At 34.3% G+C, this 21,052-nt stretch overlaps 1 protein-coding gene and 1 long non-coding RNA gene across 4 annotated transcripts in view; one reads left to right on the plus strand and one right to left on the minus strand.

The window, feature by feature from the left end:
- Positions 1-272, plus strand: part of LOC147021291 (uncharacterized) — a 993-nt gene extending 721 nt beyond the window's left edge. The window contains exon 3 of the long non-coding RNA XR_015060745.1: positions 102-272. This is a non-coding gene — a long non-coding RNA (uncharacterized LOC147021291). The remainder of the gene's footprint in view (positions 1-101) is intronic.
- The window catches only part of LOC147021289 (catenin delta-2-like), a 344,800-nt gene that overhangs the window by 288,742 nt on the left and 35,006 nt on the right, over positions 1-21,052 (minus strand). The window lies entirely within an intron of this gene.

Here is a 21,052-nt window from a genome sequence, read left to right on the forward strand (position 1 = left end):
TCAACGAGGCTTGAACTTAGAACCAACACCAGGCTTACTCATATTACCATGTAATTATCTTTATAAAACCTAATTATTATCCACTTTTTGTTTCAAAACAGAATATGGTGTCTGAGTTTCGAAATCACAAGACATCTGAAGAAGATTGCTGGGAAAGATTATACATTCTCGCAAATGAATATTTAATATTTTCAATTTTGATTAATTATATTTGTTTTGTTTACAATTACTTGATTTTGAATTTCAAAAAAAGAATCAAGACATGAAGGAGAGGGAGGGAGGGGGGGGTAGGTGCGCTCCCCCAATGACCCATCACCCCCTCATCCCACCCTTCCCCTCCCCATGTGTGTGTGTGGGGAAGGGGGGGGGGGGGTGAGGGGGGTGGTGGGGGAAGGGTGGGGGCGCACAGGGGGGATGAGGGGGGTGGGGCTTGTGTGGGTGGGGTTTATGTGGGCGGGGCTTGTGTGGGCGGGGCTTGTGTGGGCGGGGTGTGTGTGGGCGGGACTTGTGTGGGTGGGGTTTATGTGGGCGGGGCTTCGGTGGGGCTTGTGTGGGCGGGGCGTGTGTGGGCGGGGCTTGTGGGAGGGCGTTTATGTGGGTGGGGCTTGTGTGGGCGGGGCTTCGGTGGGGTTTATGTGGGTGGGCTTCGGTGGGGTTTGTGTGGGCAGGGTTTATGTGAGTGGAGCTTGTGTGGGAGGGGTTTATGTGGGTAGGGTTTATGTGGGCAGGGTTTATGTGGGCAGGGTTTATGTGCGTGGGGTGAATGTGGATGAGGCTTCTGTGGATGAGGTTTGTGTGGATAGATGGGTGGGGGGTGGGATGGGTGGATGGGTGGAGCTTGTGTGGATGGGTGGATAATTTTTTAATTAAATAAACATGTTGTGTGTGGGGAACTAATTAACTAATCACTAATTATGATGAATATGGGTGGAGCTTGTGTGGGGTTTGTGTGTGTGGAGCTTGTGTGGGGTGGAGTTTTTGTGTGGAGCTTGTGGGGGGTTTGTGTGTGGTGGGGTTTGTGTGGGGTTTGTGTGGGGTGGGGTTTGTGTGGAGCTTGTGTGGGGTGGGGTTTATGTGGGTGGGTTTTGTGTGGGCGGAGTCAAAAAGGGGCGGAGTCAAAAAATTTCAATTTATCTTTGTCTTTTGTAATTCCTGTGAATAAAATGAACCTAAAATCTCTTCCCCTTCCAAATCATATATCTTATAAGTCCAAGGAACCGTATCTATTACATCAACAATTTTAAAAAGTTCGTTCGTCCATCGTTTAGTATAACCCTTTTCAAAATGAGATTTCCACCTATATATTCTTACGATATCACCAACTTTGAACTTAGGTTTTCTGACATTAATCTCTTTTTCACATTTTAATTTTGTAAATGTTTCTGATGGTTTCATATTTGTTGACGTGTGAATCGTGTCATTATACTTATCCACAATATCCTGAATAAAAGATGACCATTGTTGTGAACCGAGTTGTGTGAATTTTTTATATAGGCTCTCTTTTAAGGTACGATTAAAACGTTCAACAACAACTGCCTTCCCTTCATTATAGGTACTGTATAATGTAATACTGTTATTTTTTAGAAAATTCATAAATGTCTTGTTATAAAACTCTCTACCCTCATCAGTCCACAATTTTTAAGGTTTTCTCTTACTTTTATTAAATATCTGTTGAAAGGCTAACATAAGAGTATTACCTGTTTTGTTTTTTAATGGTACAACCCATGCGTATCTACTCCTCAAATCAATAACGGTTAAAGCATACTTGTACCCCTTATCATTATTGAGTTCAATCAAATCAGCAGACCAGATATAATCTACTTCCTTGGAATAAACTTTCCTTCTCTGAAACTTTGTGAATATTGGTTTATGTAATTCATCAGCTAATTGCTCTTCAATCTTAAAGACATCATTAGAGCTTATAAGTTTTTTGAATTTCCAAGTCCAAGTTTCAATTTAGCACTGATCATCTTCTCCACAATGAACCTATCAACTTTTTCTCTCAAGGTTGGATTTTGTATCAGAGACAAATTATACAACATTTCTCTATCGGCTTCATGCTTTTCTTCCAACGTTGTGGTATTCCCATAATCAATATCGTGTCTCATGCACACTTCATCAACTCTATTGATGGGTTTACTCCATGATTTAGGATTGTCTGCCTCATCTTATCTTTTATCCAAGTTTGTGCCTGGACCACAGAAAGAATACCCTGGTAGATGTAATTCCCCTGGTATTCCAGTAGTTGTAAATTTACTTCCTGATAAAAACTTTTGTATATCTCCTCCTAGTTTGTGTTTGGAGATAAATTGATTTTTTTTTGAACCACCCACCGAACATATACCTTTTTGTATAACCCTGTTATTTTTACTTTTAATATATGAAATATTTTTAGTATTAGTTTTCTTTTTACATTTGAGACAATAACTCATATATTTATGAGAAAAATTCCTGCAGAGTGCAAAAACCTTTTTAGTTTCCAACATGCACATTTGAATCTTAATTTTTAAAACATAAAGAATCCTTTGAAATGCCTTCACTCTCTCCTCCATTTATTTAAGAAAAAAAAATGAAAAACTTGAATTAAAATCCATATCTTGTCGATATCAATAGTCTTGTCGAAAGTATTGCAAATAGACTTGTCAATTCTTTGTTTTCCTCCTCGGTGGGTTGAGTTATTTTCTTTAATACCCCTAATCTTTTTTTAATCTCACTGGTTTCCATATTTTGATATTTATTCATTCTCTCTCTTTCCTCCCTCTCCTCCCTCTCTCTCTTCTCTCTTTCCTCCCTCTCTCTTCTCTCTCTCTTCTCCCTCTCCTCCTTCTCTCTCTTCTCTTTTTCCTCCTTCTCTTTCTTCTCCCTCTTCTCCTTTTCCTCCTCTTCCCTCTCTTCTTCAACTCCTTCCTCATCCCTTAATGTCCTTGAATCGCTTACATGAATAGAATATCATAGAATATCATACATATATTCATCAGGATTTCTTGTTATTCCTGCATCCAAAATATTTTTTTTTACAACAGGAAACCAATAAAATTTCTTTTGAATTTCTAAAAGAGCCTTACCTTTTCTTAACTTTATAATTTTTTCATTATTTAACATTCTAATTAAATCTAAAGTTGTCGGTTTATCAACATCAGCATAATGCCAATCTTTTATTGAAAATACCTCATTCTTATGTTATAGAACATATTTATTAAAATACCGAATACCCTTTTCTTGAAGGTATGCTTGGACACAGAAATGATAATTTTCTTGATTCCTTCTTGCTGTCATTTATGTATTAGAAATATATGTTAGAATAATATTATGGCACGAAACACCTCCCCATCTTCCCATAGTTAAATCATTTTGTATTTCCTTACTTATTATATATAATCCTGTTTTTTCTGTTTTCATGATATAAACAAGGGCAAAACCATTATTATATTTACCCTTATTAAATTCTTTTATTTGTTGTTTACTAATCGTGGCCCCACAAAACTCATTCTCGATACCAAGTGGATAATATTCTTCCTTACGAGACTGATTTAATTGTTCCAGGTCTTCGAGGTCAATTTTAAATGACCAATTATACCCTAAATCATTCATATCATAACCCCATTGTTCTATTCTCATACAAACGATACGCCCTTCTTTATAAAAATTTATTTTAATTCGAACTGTGAATTCTGTATGACCTGTAGATAATATCAACACTTCTGTATCTTTGGAATACACGGCCGTTTTATTTAAGGATATATATTGTGATAAATCGCTTAATCTCACCAAGTCATTCGCGTCAGTCGGGCTTGGATAATTTTTTAATTAATAAGCATTTTTCATGTTAATATTTTTGGTTATATTATATTTATGTCGTTCAGCCTGTGCCTTTGTGTAATAATTTGATAAATCAATATCCAGTTCTTGGGATACACCAAAGATAGAACCATCTTTACCAACATAAGTCATTTATATTAGATTAAAAATAATATCATAAATTTTTTTATTTTTGTTGAGTTGAAATAACACATACAGACATAATTGACCACAACACTTGGAATTTAATTCTTGGACTTGAAATGTTTGATAAACACCATTCTGTAAGAATTTTATGACTTCAACAGGTGGTGGAAGACCAAAACTATCAAAATAATATTTGTCTTGACTATTAAAAATACAAACCCAATGAGAACCGTTCCCATTATTATCTTCTAAGTTCATAATAATATTCTTTGTATGTTTCGGCACATTTGTTAATTCATCTCTCATACAAATAACCACATGATGAATTTTTAATTTCTTACAATATTTGACAAGTTGTAAATTTGATGTTGTATTCTTTCCAAATTCTTTAAACCACTCATCAATACTCATTTATTTATTAGAAAGATATAATCCATTACCTCTTTTCGTTAATTTTACACCTGCTTGTGCTAGAGAAGAAAGCATATCTCCAACTAACAATCTCGCTTTATCAGGCAGACCTTCAAGTTTTTCAGCAAAATCCACAATTACACCACTTCCACTAATTTGTTTCTCCAACTCTTTGTTATGTCTTTCCAATTCTTTTTGAGCCTGGAGTTGAGCCTTCCTTTCGTTGGCAGTTTTCACCGCTGTTGAAATACCACCCGTCAATGCTCCAACCGCACTTAAACCAGCAAATAAAGGAATTAGAAATGGGAGAAATCCTCCACTCGTCTCTCTTATTGAATATTTTTTCAACATTGGTTTTGTCATTTTAATTTTAAGTGAGCCAGTGTCATTCAAGATTTTAACCTGGTCTCTTGTGAGCAAAACATCAATTCTTACTGCTCCTTTTCTCTGAATTGTATTTACGTTAATCGGACAAGGCTTTTGATTTTGAACACAAGATGATAGTTTATGAAGATTGATTTGATTAACATATACCCCAGTTGGTACTTTGCCACTCATTTATTTAACAAAAAATTATGTGAGACTAATGATCACACCATTATCTCTATTAATCTGTAATTCGGTTTCTTCCAAAAGCAAACAATATGTATCAACTTCTTCACTCTCTCCTCTTTCAATGTATAGGGAAGTATCCACTCGATTAGACTTTATAGTTTCCTTTTGAGCGCTCAGGTCAAACGCATAGATTGTATACAAACTTTTAAATGCTGTCATATCCAAAATAGGTTCTTTATTTCCATTACTTTCACACACCTTTCGGTAAGACTTGTATGCTTCAGCAAAATCATTTTTTTCCCAATTAATTTCCAATCTATCTCGTGGATAAAATGTTCCATCTAGAGAAACGCGAAGTTGTTTCACCTTAGCATTATCACTCAATGCATTATTCTTATCAGTCGCAGTATCACCATCTGGTTTTTTAAAAATGATCTACAGATATCGTGGCTTTCCTTCCAGAACACCAAAATTCCACGTGTAAGTAGTTTGGTTGAGTTTAACGTGTTGACATCTTCTTGAGGTATGATACACTGAGTGGTTTCTTTGAGTTAAGTCTTCTATTCAACATCTCTTCTGTTTTAAGATTAGGAGTATATTCACTGATATACCAACTCATTTCCTCAATTACAAATTTATTCTGATCACCAAAAGCATTACCAACACCAAAAAGCAATCTATTTTCATTATCATTCCTTTGTAGTTGAAATCTAATTTTAAGACCATACAGAACTTTATCATGATCACAAAATACAAATATACCTTTAAGAGGAACTGCCACAGTAAAACTATTTTCTGCTTTTGTATCATCATTATACGCTCCTTTCCTTTGAGTATATCCAGGGTCTGTGTTTGTTCCCGTTGACATATCAGGAATATAACCTTCGACAGACCCCTTTCCCATTCTATCACTGAATGTATAGAGTGTAAATTTCATCATTTCAGATACAGCAGAGACATAATCAACTGCTTCAACTTCTTGTGTTCCAATATACAAACGCACACTATCAAACATTTTCCAGAAGAAATCATTTACAAGTGTAGCGTTTGTGTTATTCCCAGCTTTAGTGAATTTAAATTTACACAACAAGAAACTTTCGGAGAGATTCAAATAGGTTTGTTGATTATTTATTTCAAAACTTTTTGTACCATTCGTATTCCAGTCTGTTCCAGTTATTGCATTTACCTTGAACTAATCTTCTTTTTAGTGGAGTTTGAGATAATAATAGTATCATCCAAATCATAGATACTATCAATTGCTTCCATACTTGTATTTATTTAGGAAAAAAAGATGTTAAAACTTTTGAAACCCTGATCCAAGTATTCGAATTATTTTCTGTCGTTCTTGGGGGGACAACTGAGTTTTGCCTTTCTTAATTTCTTTTATTGCTTGTAATTTATGATTCCTTCTGGGCATCTATTATGCTCTTTACAGCACCTGCTACATTTCCCACAGCAGAAGCAGTTGAACCAATTAGATCTTTATGTTTAAGAATAGTTGAACCAATACCCATGAGAGTATCAATTATCCCATCTCCTCTAAATTGATGTCCAACACCCCTTTGTCTCTTAGGTTTATAGTATCCTCCACCAAGATACATACCTTCACCCTTGTAGTATGGGGAAAGGAACATCCCATCCCCTGTAATTATTTTATATTTTCCCAACGCGTGTTTCCTCACAATAACCATCGTATTTATTTATTGGAAAACTTCACGTAGGTGAATTCTGATGGATATAACTTCTCCATTAAAAGAAATCATACGATTATCTTGGTCGGTTATCCTAAAATTTACTCTGTGTATGGTTTTTCCTGACACAGGGAGATAAACCAAATTTTTGGGTTCCATATTGAATTTATAACCAATTGGGGTTGAGTATGTGCTGAATGAAAATATTGTATTTGTTTTTTTTCCATCATTATAAGCACCATCAATCAAATCACAGTGAATTAACACCGAATTTATTCCTGAGGATATTTGAATGACATTATCACTGTAAAACGTCCCATTAGTTTCAATCTTTTTTGAGGAGAAACCCAATAACTCTCTAAATGAATTATCAATTATGAAATCAACCTTGTAGTTATTTTTAACTTTAATCGTTGATTTTGAAGTATGTTTTTGAATGTCTATAACAATATTTTTTGGTTCATCACCCTGTTCTTTCATAAGACGAGCAATTTCGGAAGATATTTGAGAAATCTCATATGCTCCGGGTGAGACTGTTATCGTTTTGTATCCACTTACGGGATTATAACTAAACATGTCATTTTTATCAGTTATATTAAATAAGGTATTATAAGTTTCCATGGACAATAAAGATGCTTCATATTCTTTTGTTGGGTCAAGTTGTAGTGGGTATGGGAATGAAGATGTGTGGTCGCTTGTTGTGAAATTAAAACTCAGGATTGTGCTTCTCATCTTATTTAATATGAGATAAAATGTCTTTATATTGAGATTTATTAATTCTTTTCATGTTCATCAACTGGTCTAAAATGGCTGATGCTTCATTAAAACAATTGTTATTTCCAGCCTTCTTACTACCTAACAACAATAACAGTCTATTAACTAATTGCGATGGGTCATTTGGAAGAAAACTAATACCTGAACCAACGATACTTAAAGCCTGAATAATGTGTTTCTCCTTCTCATTTTTCCTACTTTTACTAGAAATACTAACCCTATAATTTAGAGTGTTCAGCAGATCAATATATACTCTATCATCATTATTTTTCATATCCAATGGTTTATCAATATACTTTGATTCATCCCTCACGGTTGAACCTTGTCTTCCATCTTTCGTGAGAAGAAACATTAATTTCGGAGTTAGTTTAACAGGGGGTTGAGCAGAACCTAAGAACCTTAATTCATCATTAAATATCAATACCTTTTCTTGAACAAGATGAAATATTGCTGGTTGTTCTGTTGGAATGAGTCCTGCTTTGGTTTTTGAATCCGCTGAATATTCATTGTTTTGAAGAGCATTCACAATATAATCAGGGGGTCGATTAATCTCTTCCAGTTGTTGAAATAAACCTTCATCATCATATACCTTTAATTCTCCTAAATGCTCTAATTCTTCCTCCGTCATTTGATCAAAATCTTTTAACATTTGAAGTTTTTTAGGAGTATATTCTACTGTGGGAACTGTGGAAACATCTTTCATTTTTTCTTGGGAAGTTTTTAAAAGTGGTTTAAAAAATTTCTCTTGTTTTCTTTCAAATGCTTCTTCGCCCGTTAGTTTCTGTCTGCGTTTCTTCTTTATGTCTTCCTGTTGTTTTACAACTTTTGAAACCAACTCTTGATGTTTCCTAAATCTTCTTGCTCTTTCTTTCGCATCCATTTATTTATTGAAAAATATCATTTAATATCTCATCTTGTTTCACAACAATATATTTATATTTTTCAGTCGTGTGTTTCATGTAATCCCCAAATTCCTTTTTACTAAATAATGTAGAACAATTGTCTCTCCAAAAAATGTTTATATCTATTGAATTTAACTTGAATAAAATAAAAGTATTAGCATTGTTTTTGATGGAACGACAAGGAAGTTGAAAGTACGATTGACTAAGATAAATACAATTACAAGAAGAATGTCTCCCTCTTGTGTAGTAGCTGTCCATTACCGTTTGGTTTCTTTCATTAACACAATCATCAAAGATAACGAGGTTCTTTTTGGATTTATCCAAATCTTGGGGAGACGGTATATCATCCGTATTATCACTAAGAATACAAGTTATCGGTTTTGATTTCTTTTTACATCTCTGTGTATCACAAAATAGTTGTATTATATCTTCAATGTAATAATCATTTCGGTTTTTTTGAAGTTTAAATAAACAGATTATATCTTCTTTTTGAAGACCAGCATTAAAACCTTGTGAGAGTAGTTGATACTCTGGTTGAAACTTGACTTTGTGAAAATTATTATATTATCATAATCTAAAAAGTTGGGAGTGAGGAGCATCTTTAAAAGTAAGCAGGTTTTTCCACATCCACTTGAACCAACTATGAGGCATCTTAATGAATTTTCGGAGATTTTTATGGTTGTCAAATTTTATCTTATTTTCCCAAATGGGTAAAAAATCATTCATTTATATATTTGGAAAACAGGTTATTTAATTTATTATTGGCTTTTTTCGAAACTCTATATTTTATCCTAAGTTCAGGTTTAATTTCAAGATAATCCATTATTTTATTTATGCAATATCTTGTGTTGATATTTCCCTGAAAATCACATCCATGAATAATATATAACAACAATCCTTTGAACATTTCTCTAATACGTTCAGTTTCTTCCCTTGTAAGGAAAGGTGTGTTATCACCCTCGTACTTTACATTCATTTCTCTAATCAATCTTGTAAAGTAATTCATTTTTGGTGTAAATCTAAAAGAATTATTTTCCTTTTTATATTTTTGATTATCATTAATTTGAAGATAATCACAGAATATACATTGTTTATAGGCTTTTGACTCTGTGTTTAATCCCCGTCTTTCACACGCAGGACAATTCTCCAATTTGTCATATGGAGAATCATGGAATTCAAGAGGCTCAAAATCGAGTAAACTATTCATATTTATAAAGTAAAACTTTACTTAAACTGAAATTCATCTTCGATATCATCTTCGATACTTTCAGAATCATCTATACTTTCATAATTATCGTTTGAACACAAACTCTCGGTATCATAATCACTCTCATAATCTTCAAAATCTTCAGTTGAATATTGACTTTAATCTTATTTAATATGATAAATTTCTTATTCTATCATCAGTTTATGAAGAACAGCAAACATCAGGACCAAACATTACCATCGATATCTATATACATTTTTTCATTAACAGATTCAACTGCTACATTTTTTATATTAAAGGTAATTTTAAAATGATCCTTAACTACAATTGAACGAAATGTCATTTCACCTGATATATTAACATCCTTTATTTCATCAGGATTTATATCTTTAGGGTTGTTGAAAAAAATACAAATTTCTCCTTGCATATTACAGGTGGTCTTATCTTTTCTTTCTAAAGCTTCATCCATAAGGTTTTTATTTTTTGATACCTTTTCTTGTTTCATTGCTTTTTCTCGTTTTGAATATATTGCCAGAAGGAGAGGAGAAACTTTTGTTCGAGATACCTTAATTGATGTTCTTCCAGGTATACTAAAAGCCCTTCCACTGAAGTAAATTGAAGAACTCATCATATCCACCATAATTGTTTTTATCCAATAGTTGTTATATTTATCTTTGTTCAATTTTACATCATTGACATATTTCTCAGTATCTTTAACAAATGAAGAGATTGATTGAAACTTGTCTTTTGTGTCTTGAAACATTGTATTTATTAAGTGAAAAAGTTGGAGGATAAAATGGTTTTAAGCACAGATTCACCTGTAAAATAAACGAAATTTTCATCAAGAAAATTTTAGTTTAAGCACAGATTCACCTGTAAAATAAACGAAATTTTCATCAAGAAAACTTTAGTTTAAGCACAGATTCACCAGTAAAATAAACGAAATTTTCATCAAGAAAATTGTAGTTTAAGCACAGATTCACCTGAAAAATAAACGAAATTTTCATCAATAAAATTTTACTTTAAGCACAGATTCACCTGTAAAATAAATGAAATTTTCATCAAGAAAATTGTAGTTTAAGCACAGATTCACCTGAAAAATAAACGAAATTTTCATCAAGAAAATTTTACTTTAAGCACAGATTCACCTGTAAAATAAACGAAATTTTCATCAAGAAAACTTTAGTTTAAGCACAGATTCACCTGTAAAATAAACGAAATTTTCATCAAGAAAATTGTAGTTTAAGCACAGATTCACCTGAAAAATAAACGAAATTTTCATCAATAAAATTTTAGTTTAAGCACAGATTCACCTGTAAAATAAATGAAATTTTCATCAAGAAAATTGTAGTTTAAGCACAGATTCACCTGAAAAATAAACGAAATTTTCATCAAGAAAATTTTAGTTTAAGCACAGATTCACCTGTAAAATAAACGAAATTTTCATCAATAAAATTTTAGTTTAAGCAAAGTTTTATTATATAAATATGGTGAATACAACGTACTGCGATGTTTGTAATCACGAATATAAACATTATAGAAAACACCTCCGAACCAACAAACACACATTTAATCTATTTCATAAAATATCTCCTCTTGAGTTGGAAAGAAAACATTGTGATATCTGCTCAAAGGATGTTTTGAAGAGTAGTTATAATAGACATCTTCAATCACAAAAAACACAAGAAAAATGAGTTTAAAGTAAAGGGAGACTATTATATTGAAAACACTGATGGGGCATTTAAAGGACATATAAAAATAAGGATTTTTCAATTTGGAGAACCCAGTCCATCATCAATAGTTGAATCAATTGAAATAGTGAAACCTGATGTTGAAAAATTTATTAAGAAGACATTAAAAGAAATGAAAACTTTAAAGTTTTATATGGGAGTGAAAATGAATATGAAAAGACAAGATGAAGAACAAACTCCTTATATGAGAACAGATCTTCATTTTATAACATCATTTCAAGATTTTTTGAATAGTGGGGTTTATGAAGAACTATCAAGACAAGAGGAGGATGTTGATAATACAGTGGTAGGAAGTGGATTCAATATTTAAAAAATCATCTTTTTAGATATACACATTCTAAAATCAAACCCTCTTAAAGCTTCTTCTTATATTGAATTACCAAAAGAAATAAAATGAAAGAAGGCAGTTGTTAATATTAAGAATAATGATAATAAATGTTTTCTCTGGTCTGTTCTTGCTCACTTACATCCACCAAAATGTAATTCAGAAAGAGTAAAACAATATATGAAATATGAGAATACCTTGGACATTAAAGATTTTAAATTCCCAATGCCACTAACAGATATTCCTAAATTTGAGAAAAAGAATAATCTTTCTATTAATGTATATGGATTAACGGATACAAACAAAGTTCAAATATTAAAAATTTCAAACAACTATAAAAATGAAGAAACACACATTGATCTTTTATATTTTAGTGTTGGAAAGAATTCACATTACACATACATCAATAATTTATCAAGATTAATCTCTTCTCAGGTATTCAGAACAGCAAACAAAATATATCCTTGTAAGCGATGTCTTAATTCATTTCATACAAAAGAACGATTAGAACAACATTCAAAATATTGTAGTAATCATAAATCAGCTGTAATTACAATGCCTAAACCTGGTGAAAAGATTTATTTTGAAGATTATAATAAATCTATCATGCACCCATTTGTGATATACGCTGATTTTGAGTGTATCCTTAAAAAGATAAATACTGCTTCTCCTAATCCAAAATAATCATATACAAATAAGTATCCAAAAACATATTCCTTGTGGTTTCTGTTATTATATCAAATCATCTGTTGGAGAAAAGTATAACAAACTTGAACATTATAGTGGAAAAAAAGCTTCACAAGAGTTTGTAAAACGATTAGAAAAGGATTGTATAAGACTCACTAAATTAATGAAAGAAACAAATGAACCGATGAAATTAACCAAAGAAGAAAAATTAGAATTTAGAAAGAACAATATCTGTCATATTTGTGAGGGGGAAATTAAGGAGTCTAAAGTTAGGGATCATTGTCATCTTACTGGTAAATATAGAGGTCCCGCTCATTCCTGTTGTAATTTTAATTATAAATTACCTTCTTTTATTCCAGTCTTTCTTCACAACAGCACCAACTATGATACACATCTATTTATAAATGAACTTTCAAAAACACCAGGGAATATTTCTGCCATAACAAACACAAGTCAAAAGTATATTTCATTTACAAAAATGATATTCACAAAACCTATAACTCGTATTAGGTTTCTTGATTCTTACACGTTTATGGGAACACCACTAGCCAACCTCGCATCAAATCTAAGCTCCATGGGCTTTTTTCCAAATCTTAATTCATTTTTTCCAAAAGAGGAAATTCTAACTAAAGAGGAAATTCAGATTAAAGAGAGAATTCAAAGTAAAGAGGAAATTCTAATTAATGAGGAAATTAATGAAGAAATTCTTACTGAAGATGAAATTCTAATTATACAGAAAATTCGAACAAAGAATGAAATTCTAACTAAAGAGGAAATTCTGATTAAAGAGGGAATTCTAACTCGAGAGGAAATTGAAACAAGGAATGAAATTCAAAGTAAAGAGAAAATTCTTCCAAGTAAGGGAATTTATCCTTATGGTTATATGGATTCATTTATGAGATTTAAAGAAACACAACTTCCTTCAAAAGAAAGTTTCTATAATAACCTTTATGAAGAAGAGATAAGTGATAAGGAATATAAACACGCACAAGAAATTTGGAAAATATTTAAGATAAAGAACCTTGGAGAATATCATGATTTGTATCTAAAAACAGATGTTTTATTGTTAGCTGATGTGTTTGAAGCTTTTAGATCACTCTGTCATAATAAAAATTGTTATGGATTAGATCCTGCCCACTATTTCACAGCTCCTGGTTTAGCTTGGAGTGCAATGTTGAAAATGACAAAACAAGATATAGATTTAGTCAGTGATGTAGATATGCTTTTGATGATTGAGAAGTCTAAGAGAGGTGGAATATCACAAGTACGTTCAAAAAGATATGCTAAAGCAAATAATAAATATCTTCCAAATTATGAGAGTGAAAAAGACAGTAATTATTTGATGTACTTTGATGCTAATAATTTGTATGGATGGGCAATGTCTCAATCTCTGCCTTATGGTAAATTAGAGTGGGTGGAAGAAAAGGATTATGAAAAGGCTTTGATGAATATTGTTATTTCTTCTCAAGAGGAATTGAATGAAGGAGGAAGAAGAAGGTTATTATTTTGAAGTTGATTTGAGGTACCCGAGTGATCTTCATCATAAGCATAAAGATCTTCCTTTTGCATGTGAGAAAGAAACCCCAAAGAAAGAATGGTTAAGTGATTATCATAAAAGTTTTAATATTAAAGGTAAATCAACAGAAAAGTTATTAACAACATTCTATGATAAAGAGGGATATGTTTTGCATCAAAGGAACTTGAGACAATATTTATCTGCTGGGTTGAGAGTAGCTAAAATTCATAGAGTTTTAAAATTTAAACAAAGTCCTTGGATGAAAAAGTATATTAAATTCAATACAGATATGAGAACAAATACAAAAGTAAAATTTGAAGGGGAATTCTATAAATTGATGAATCATGCTGTCTTTGGAAAGACAATGGAGAATGTTAGAAACAGGCAAAACATTAGATTCGCAACATCTTGGAAAGAAGCTTCGAGATTGATAAATAAACCAAGTTTTGAGAGAGAAGAGGTTTTTTCAGAGAACTTTTCTGCAATTCCTATGAAAAAGGAAAGTATTGTAATGGATAAACCAATTTATATTGGAACAGCAGTTCTTGATTTATCAAAGATATTGATGTCTGATTATTTGTATAATGACTTAAAGAAAGAGTATGGTGAAAATGTTTCATTGTTGTATATGGACACTGATAGTTTTATTCTAGATATAAAAACTGACGATGTTTATAAAGATATGAAGAAAAATATTGGAGTATATGATACAAGTAATTTTAGTAAGAAGAGTGAGTTATTTTCAAAAAAGAATGAAAAGGTTATTGGTAAGTTTAAGGATGATTGGGTGGAAAAGTAATGAGTGAGTTTATTGGATTGAGAGCAAAGGCATATGCTTATAAGTATGGTGATCAGATTGATAAAAGGTTAAAGGGAATAAAGAAATATGTAATAAAGAAATCAATAACTTTTAGAAATTATTATAATTGTTTGATGAATAAGAAAGAAGAATATAGGAAAATGAATACAATAAGAAGTTATAAACATAAGATATATAGTGAAGAAGTAAATAAATAGGCATTAGGAGCCTTTGATGATAAGAGATTTATTTTAGATAATGGAATAGATTGTGTTCCATATGGATATTGTATGATAGAGTGTATAAAATAGATTGTGTTCCATATGGGTATTGTATGATGGAGTGAATAGAATAGATTGTGTTCCATATGGACACAAGTTTTAACGATGTGAAGATGGGTTAGGGTTTTTAAGGGCTACCGCCGCGTTTTTAACAATATATAAATGGTCGAACCAAGTATTAGACAAACTAAAGAGTGGAGAAAATCTCAGTCTTGGTATATAAATGGAAAACATAATGAATGTGAAAAATATCAAATAAGTATTATTGAAAAAATATCTAAAACAAAGGTAAATAAAACAAATATGCGAATCAATTTAAAAACCAATAAGTCAGAGGATGTAAAGAAAATAATAAATATCTTTGAATGGACTGAAAAATTTGATGGTTATCAATTGAACAATGGAAAAATAATTTACTACAATCTCAAAATGATATGCAACTCAGGAGGTGGTCAGATGAGATCATTAAGAGAAGTTTATCATTTCGTAATGGCACAAAAGGGGTATATTAAAAAATATAAAGATTCAAATGTTTTGTTTTTAAATATTTTAGATGGGGTTTATTGTGCAAAGAAAATTAGACTATTGAAGGAATTTGAGAATGAACAAATGTTTATAGGTTCAATGAGTGAGCTAAACAATATGCATCGGTTATTTGATAAAGAGTGTCCCGAGGCTTAGACGTTTCAGATATTTCTTTAGAATCACCTTTAACAAATCACATTACGACTTTACTACTTGAACAAATCTTTATCTTGTTGCATAGGTTATTTGAATAGAGAGCCCCTAGGTTAAAAGGGGAGACAAATAAATATACCTTGGGCTAAAAAGGGGATTTATTTTTCAGGGAAAAAAAAGAAAAATTCATCGCTGGAAATCCCCCATTCATTTACATGGGGAAAAGTGAGCCAGAATCAGTATTCTTACCCTACTCACCTGGGTGTAGTCGAGTTGGTGAGAGCTGATTGGCTATTCCCTCCATTCGATGTGGGTGGGTCTTTCTTTCCTTATATATTGACATATACAGTATATATATATATATATATATATATATATATATATATATATATATATATATATATATATATATATATATATATATATATATATATCTTCTCCTTTCGGCTGCTCCCGATAGGGGTCGCCACAGCGGATCATCCGTATGATCCGCATAGTGATTTGGCACATGTTTTACGCCGGATGCCCTTCCTGACGCAACCCTGGTCGCCTCTTATGACACAGGGATATGGTATACCTATTTTAACCAGGGTATACAACGGCCCAGTATACTGGTACTCATTTCGCCGACCTCGGAAGGATGACAGGCTGAGTCAACCCCCTGGTGTATTAATTCAGTGGACCAACGGGGCTTGAACTCAGGACCTTTTGGATCCCAAGCCGATGCCCTAACCACTGCGCCAACACCAGGCTCCAAATATGTGTGTGTGTGTGTGTGTGTGTGTGTGTGTGTGTGTGTGTGTGTGTGTGTGTGTGTGTGTGTGTGTGTGTGTGTGTGTGTGTGTGTGTGTGTGTGTATAGATACTGACCGGGGGTTGGGGGCGAGAAGACCACGAGGGGGAGGCTACCTCTGGTTCCCGCCAGACTCTTCGGAATCGTAGGCCATCGCACACGAATAGCTTTGTGACACGGTAGGTCGCTAATCGACTGTGAACGCAAATAACTCTCCCATGTCACTTTGGGTCTCCGTCAAATAAACACCGTTTACCGAATGGTCACGTGATCTAATTAGTAGGGGATATGCCCTCGGTATGTCTTATTCAAACCAGATCACCTTACCGGATCAGATGCAGCCGAGCATAACTGCCAAGGACGTACTGGCTAGAAAAACAAATCGTTGGGGAATGACGTCTTGCTAGGCGAGGATACGAACCATACTGGACCAATGAAGGAAGAGACAAAAACGAGCTGGGAACATTTCTACACAAGCATTTATTTACAATCAAGCGAGGAAAGGTATGTGGCACAGTAATTTGGGTTTATTGGTATTTACAGCAGGGATAGCAAGGAATTTGTGGGGTGTGACAAAAGGACAAGCAATTTACAAAAGCAGACACAGAGCAGACTTATCCCGTTAGAACTTCTACAATCTTAACTTATGCTGTGACAGGCACAATCACATGCACACACACACACACACACACATCTGAGGAAGATGAGAGAGCAAGAAAAAAAGAGAGCAGATGAGGCTAAACGGCCTCATAATACTTGGCGCGGTCACCCGACCAACGTGACCCAGTACGCTTTGGAGCAGGAAGGAGGGAGAAACGCTGGTATCTAAGGTGTGGGAGTGGGAGGTGCGGTAGACTGCAATATGGGGGGTGTGGTGTCGTGCCAGAGGAAACTGTGATTGTGAGTCAGTTATGGATGCTCTTTTGTGCATTCAAAGGGGACGAGATGGAGGGTGGAAAGAGAGAGAGAGGAGGGAAGAGGCGTGAGGCAAAAGATCCCTAACCTTGCCGTGCATAGGTTTGCTAGTGCAGCGTGTACCTTCGTGGTTTGCTCCACTTGAGCATTCCCACCTCAAGAGTTGGCGTGTTATCTCTGGCTTATCACTTTGCCAGGGCTCATGGAAACGTGCGCTCCGCACTGCTCCTCCGGAATAAGCACGTCTCAGTCGCACACCACCCACGAGTGAAGAGCCAGTGACAGGCAGGGGCAACGAATAGTCAGCGACAAGCAGAGGCAATGAGGAGCTGTGAAGAAGAGTGCGAAGCAGAGAGGCGAAGAAGAGGGTGAGCGGCTCCAAGATCCGCCTTTTATAAGCCCTGGGCGAAGGGTGGGGTGACGACCCGAAGCGACGCACTGTGACCCGAACCCCGCTTCTCTATTGGGCCACAGCGGCCCGAGCCATGCCCTGCCAGGCTCCTGGGGCCGGAAACGGTCTCATTCACAAATCCGACATGACACAGCCATATCAAACTCCTGGAATACTCTTCCCGTGACCCCTCCTCACCGCCTGTCTTGCCGTGTTCTGGGAACTGGATGAGGGTCGTATCAATCCCACATGTTCACCTGGGACATTTCCGGCGAGATGCGGCTGGCGCCATTAATGTCCGTTGCTTGTCACCACATCACGTGGTCCGAGCCGTGCAGTACACCTCTGTTTAGTGGCGAATTGTATCGATTCAGAGGTACGAGGAGGTGTGGGAACATTTTTCCCATGTGCGGGAGGTGTTGGCAGTCGAAGTGGTGAGTTTTTGGTGAGCGAGGGGTGAGCAAGGTGAGATGCCGTTGGAAAATGGCATGCAGATTTTAATTAAATGGTGCACCATGCGCGTGTCGTATAGTGTGTTTGTTCTTATGTTGATTCTCCCACGGGAGGCTATGTGGTGTGTTTGCTTGCTTCCTTGCTTGATTTATACCATGGCTAAAAGGAAAGGGTTAGAATAGAAATCAGAATAGAAGATAGAGATAGAGTTAATAGACCTAGCTATTAGACCCACGCAACGCACTTCGTCCCGTTAACACACTAGACATGAGGGGAAGGTCTGACTGCATGAAGACTAACGAAATAACTGCCTAAGGGATCACTGTATGTTGGGTGCCATTGCCTTAGAGGCATGCGGTTTTGTAGAACCGCAACCATATATATATATATATATATATATATATATATATATATATATATATATATATATATATATATATATATATATATATATATATATATATATATATATATATATATATCTCTTTTTCCGGCTGCTCCCGTTAGGGGTCGCCACAGCGGATCATCCGTATGATCCGCATAGTGATTTGGCACATGTTTTACGCCGGATGCCCTTCCTGACGCAACCCTGGTCACCTCTTACGATACAGGGATATGGTACACCTATTTTAACCAGGGTATACACCAGCCCAGTACACTGGTACTCATTTCGCCGACCTCGGAAGGATGACAGGCTGAGTCAACCCCCTGGTGTATTAATTCAGTGGCCCAACAGGGCTAGAACTCAGGACCTTTTGGATCCCAAGCCGCTGCCATAACCACTGCGCCAACACCAGGCTATATATATATATATATATATATATATATATATATATATATATATATATATATATATATATATATATATATATATATATATATATATATATATATATATATATATATATATATATATATATATATATATATATATATATATATATATATATATATATATATATATATATATATATATATATATATATATATATATATATATATATATATATATATATATATATATATATATATATATATATATATATATATATATATATATATATATATATATATATATATATATGAGGAGGAATAAATTACTGGATGGGGCAAGTGTGAAAAAAATCCTGACTGGTTTGGAGTTGATTTATAGAGGAAAAAAAACATCATATTTCTTTCTTCTTTCATGTAAATAGTAAAGTGAACAAAAAGTATGCCATATCCATATCTTTTGATGTCATTATCCAAAGTTAGTAAAATGTTGAAACAAAACAATTTGCATTGGTTTTGTGTGTATTTTTTGCACCGACTGATATGCTTCCACAACAAAAGCACGAGCGTACCGGTAATTACACAATTATAGCAAACAAGTGCTGTGAAATAGATTTTTCCAGAAAGGAATGTTCACAATTTTAGAGGCTTAACTATCCTGAAGCTTCACAAATCTGTGAAGAACAATGTAGTTGGGAGGCTTCATACAGGATATAAAAAAAGACTTCCACCTATAGTAATTGCCGATCAGGGTTAAGGCTCAGAGAATAGACAGTGAGATGATAAGATGGGTCTTACAATCCATTAATGGCATGCGACTCCCTCCCCCCCCAACCCCCACCCTTAAAATTCTCCTTCATTCTCTTCTCCCCACTCCCCCACCCCACTCCTTTCCCCAACTCCCTTTTCCCCACTCCTATCCTGGAAGGACATTTAACACCGGCACACATTGCTGATAAAGTTGAAAAGGAGTTGGATGGATTTAAATTTAATGTTGGTAGTGTTATAGATAGTGTCGCAAGAGGTGCGATGATATCACAGGATATTTGATAAGAAAAGCTGGGATTTTCATTTGTAAAAAATGCGAAGATCAATCAGTTCAATAACAATACGAAGAACAAAGAGAAATACTCCTGAGCTCAGAATTTAATTTGGAAAATGTCAAAAGTTTCTGTTACCTTGGAGACATGATAGAGGCATCAAGAGGAGCAGGATTAGCTGTTAGATCAAGAATAGTCAGGCTGGGATAAGTGGAAACAATGAGTTGGTAACATGAAGCTCGGAAACATTCCACTATCTGTAAAAGTTGGTCTATAAAGCCTGTGTCAGACTGCTATTGATATCAGGAAGTGAAACGTGGGCAATGCACATCAAAAATGTATCAACAGTTGAAAGAACTGAGATGAGAATGACACAATGAATGAATGGCTTGTTTTTGAAATAATTTGAAGGTCAGAAATCTGGAAGAGATTAAAAATCAATATGAGTGAAAAATAACTTGGGAAGTGAAGACTTGGTTAGTATGGTCATGTGCCACAAACGTCAGAAGATGAAGCTGAAAAGAAGGCAATGATGGAAGAAAGCTAAAAGGACGGCCTTAAAAAGACAATGATTGAAACTGTCAAGAAATATATGGAATGTTTGAGTTTGCATGAAATTGACTCAATGGATAGATTGTATGGAGAAATGCCGTCATTCAACTAACCCCGTGAAAAAGGGGGAAATTGTTGTAAAAACGTTTGTTGTTGTTTTTGTTGTTGTACAAGTTGAGGAGAAAAATCACTCTGTCTTTGGTTGAAACATCGGGTATGAACCTTTTCCCTATGCAATTGCTATGGTTCCTGTTGACGATATTTTAATCCTAAAGCTTTTGTCTACCTTAAAATAATCCAAACCATCCAAATGAACTTGATGTGATAACTGCAAAAATCCCAAAACAATCGAATTTGATAGGTATCTCGAAATAGTGGGGATAAGAGGGTACTTGGATATTGGCATGCTTGCACAAACTTGGTGGGCCAAATGGCTCCTGCACTGAAGTTCTTTTAATTCTTTGTAATTCCTTGCAACCCAACCTCTATACTTTCATGTTAAGTGGTAGGGTTTGTTGGTTTCTGTTTTTTTCAAAATACATTTTTATATTTGTGCAAAGAAACTATGCAGACTTGGATAAAGAAACTTGCACATTATCCCCAAATGAGAAGGCAG

This window comes from Eptatretus burgeri, chromosome 8 (assembly GCF_056783735.1).
Source record: "Eptatretus burgeri isolate ZD-2024b chromosome 8, Ebu_testis_v1, whole genome shotgun sequence".
In the NCBI taxonomy this organism is placed as follows: domain Eukaryota; kingdom Metazoa; phylum Chordata; class Myxini; order Myxiniformes; family Myxinidae; genus Eptatretus; species Eptatretus burgeri.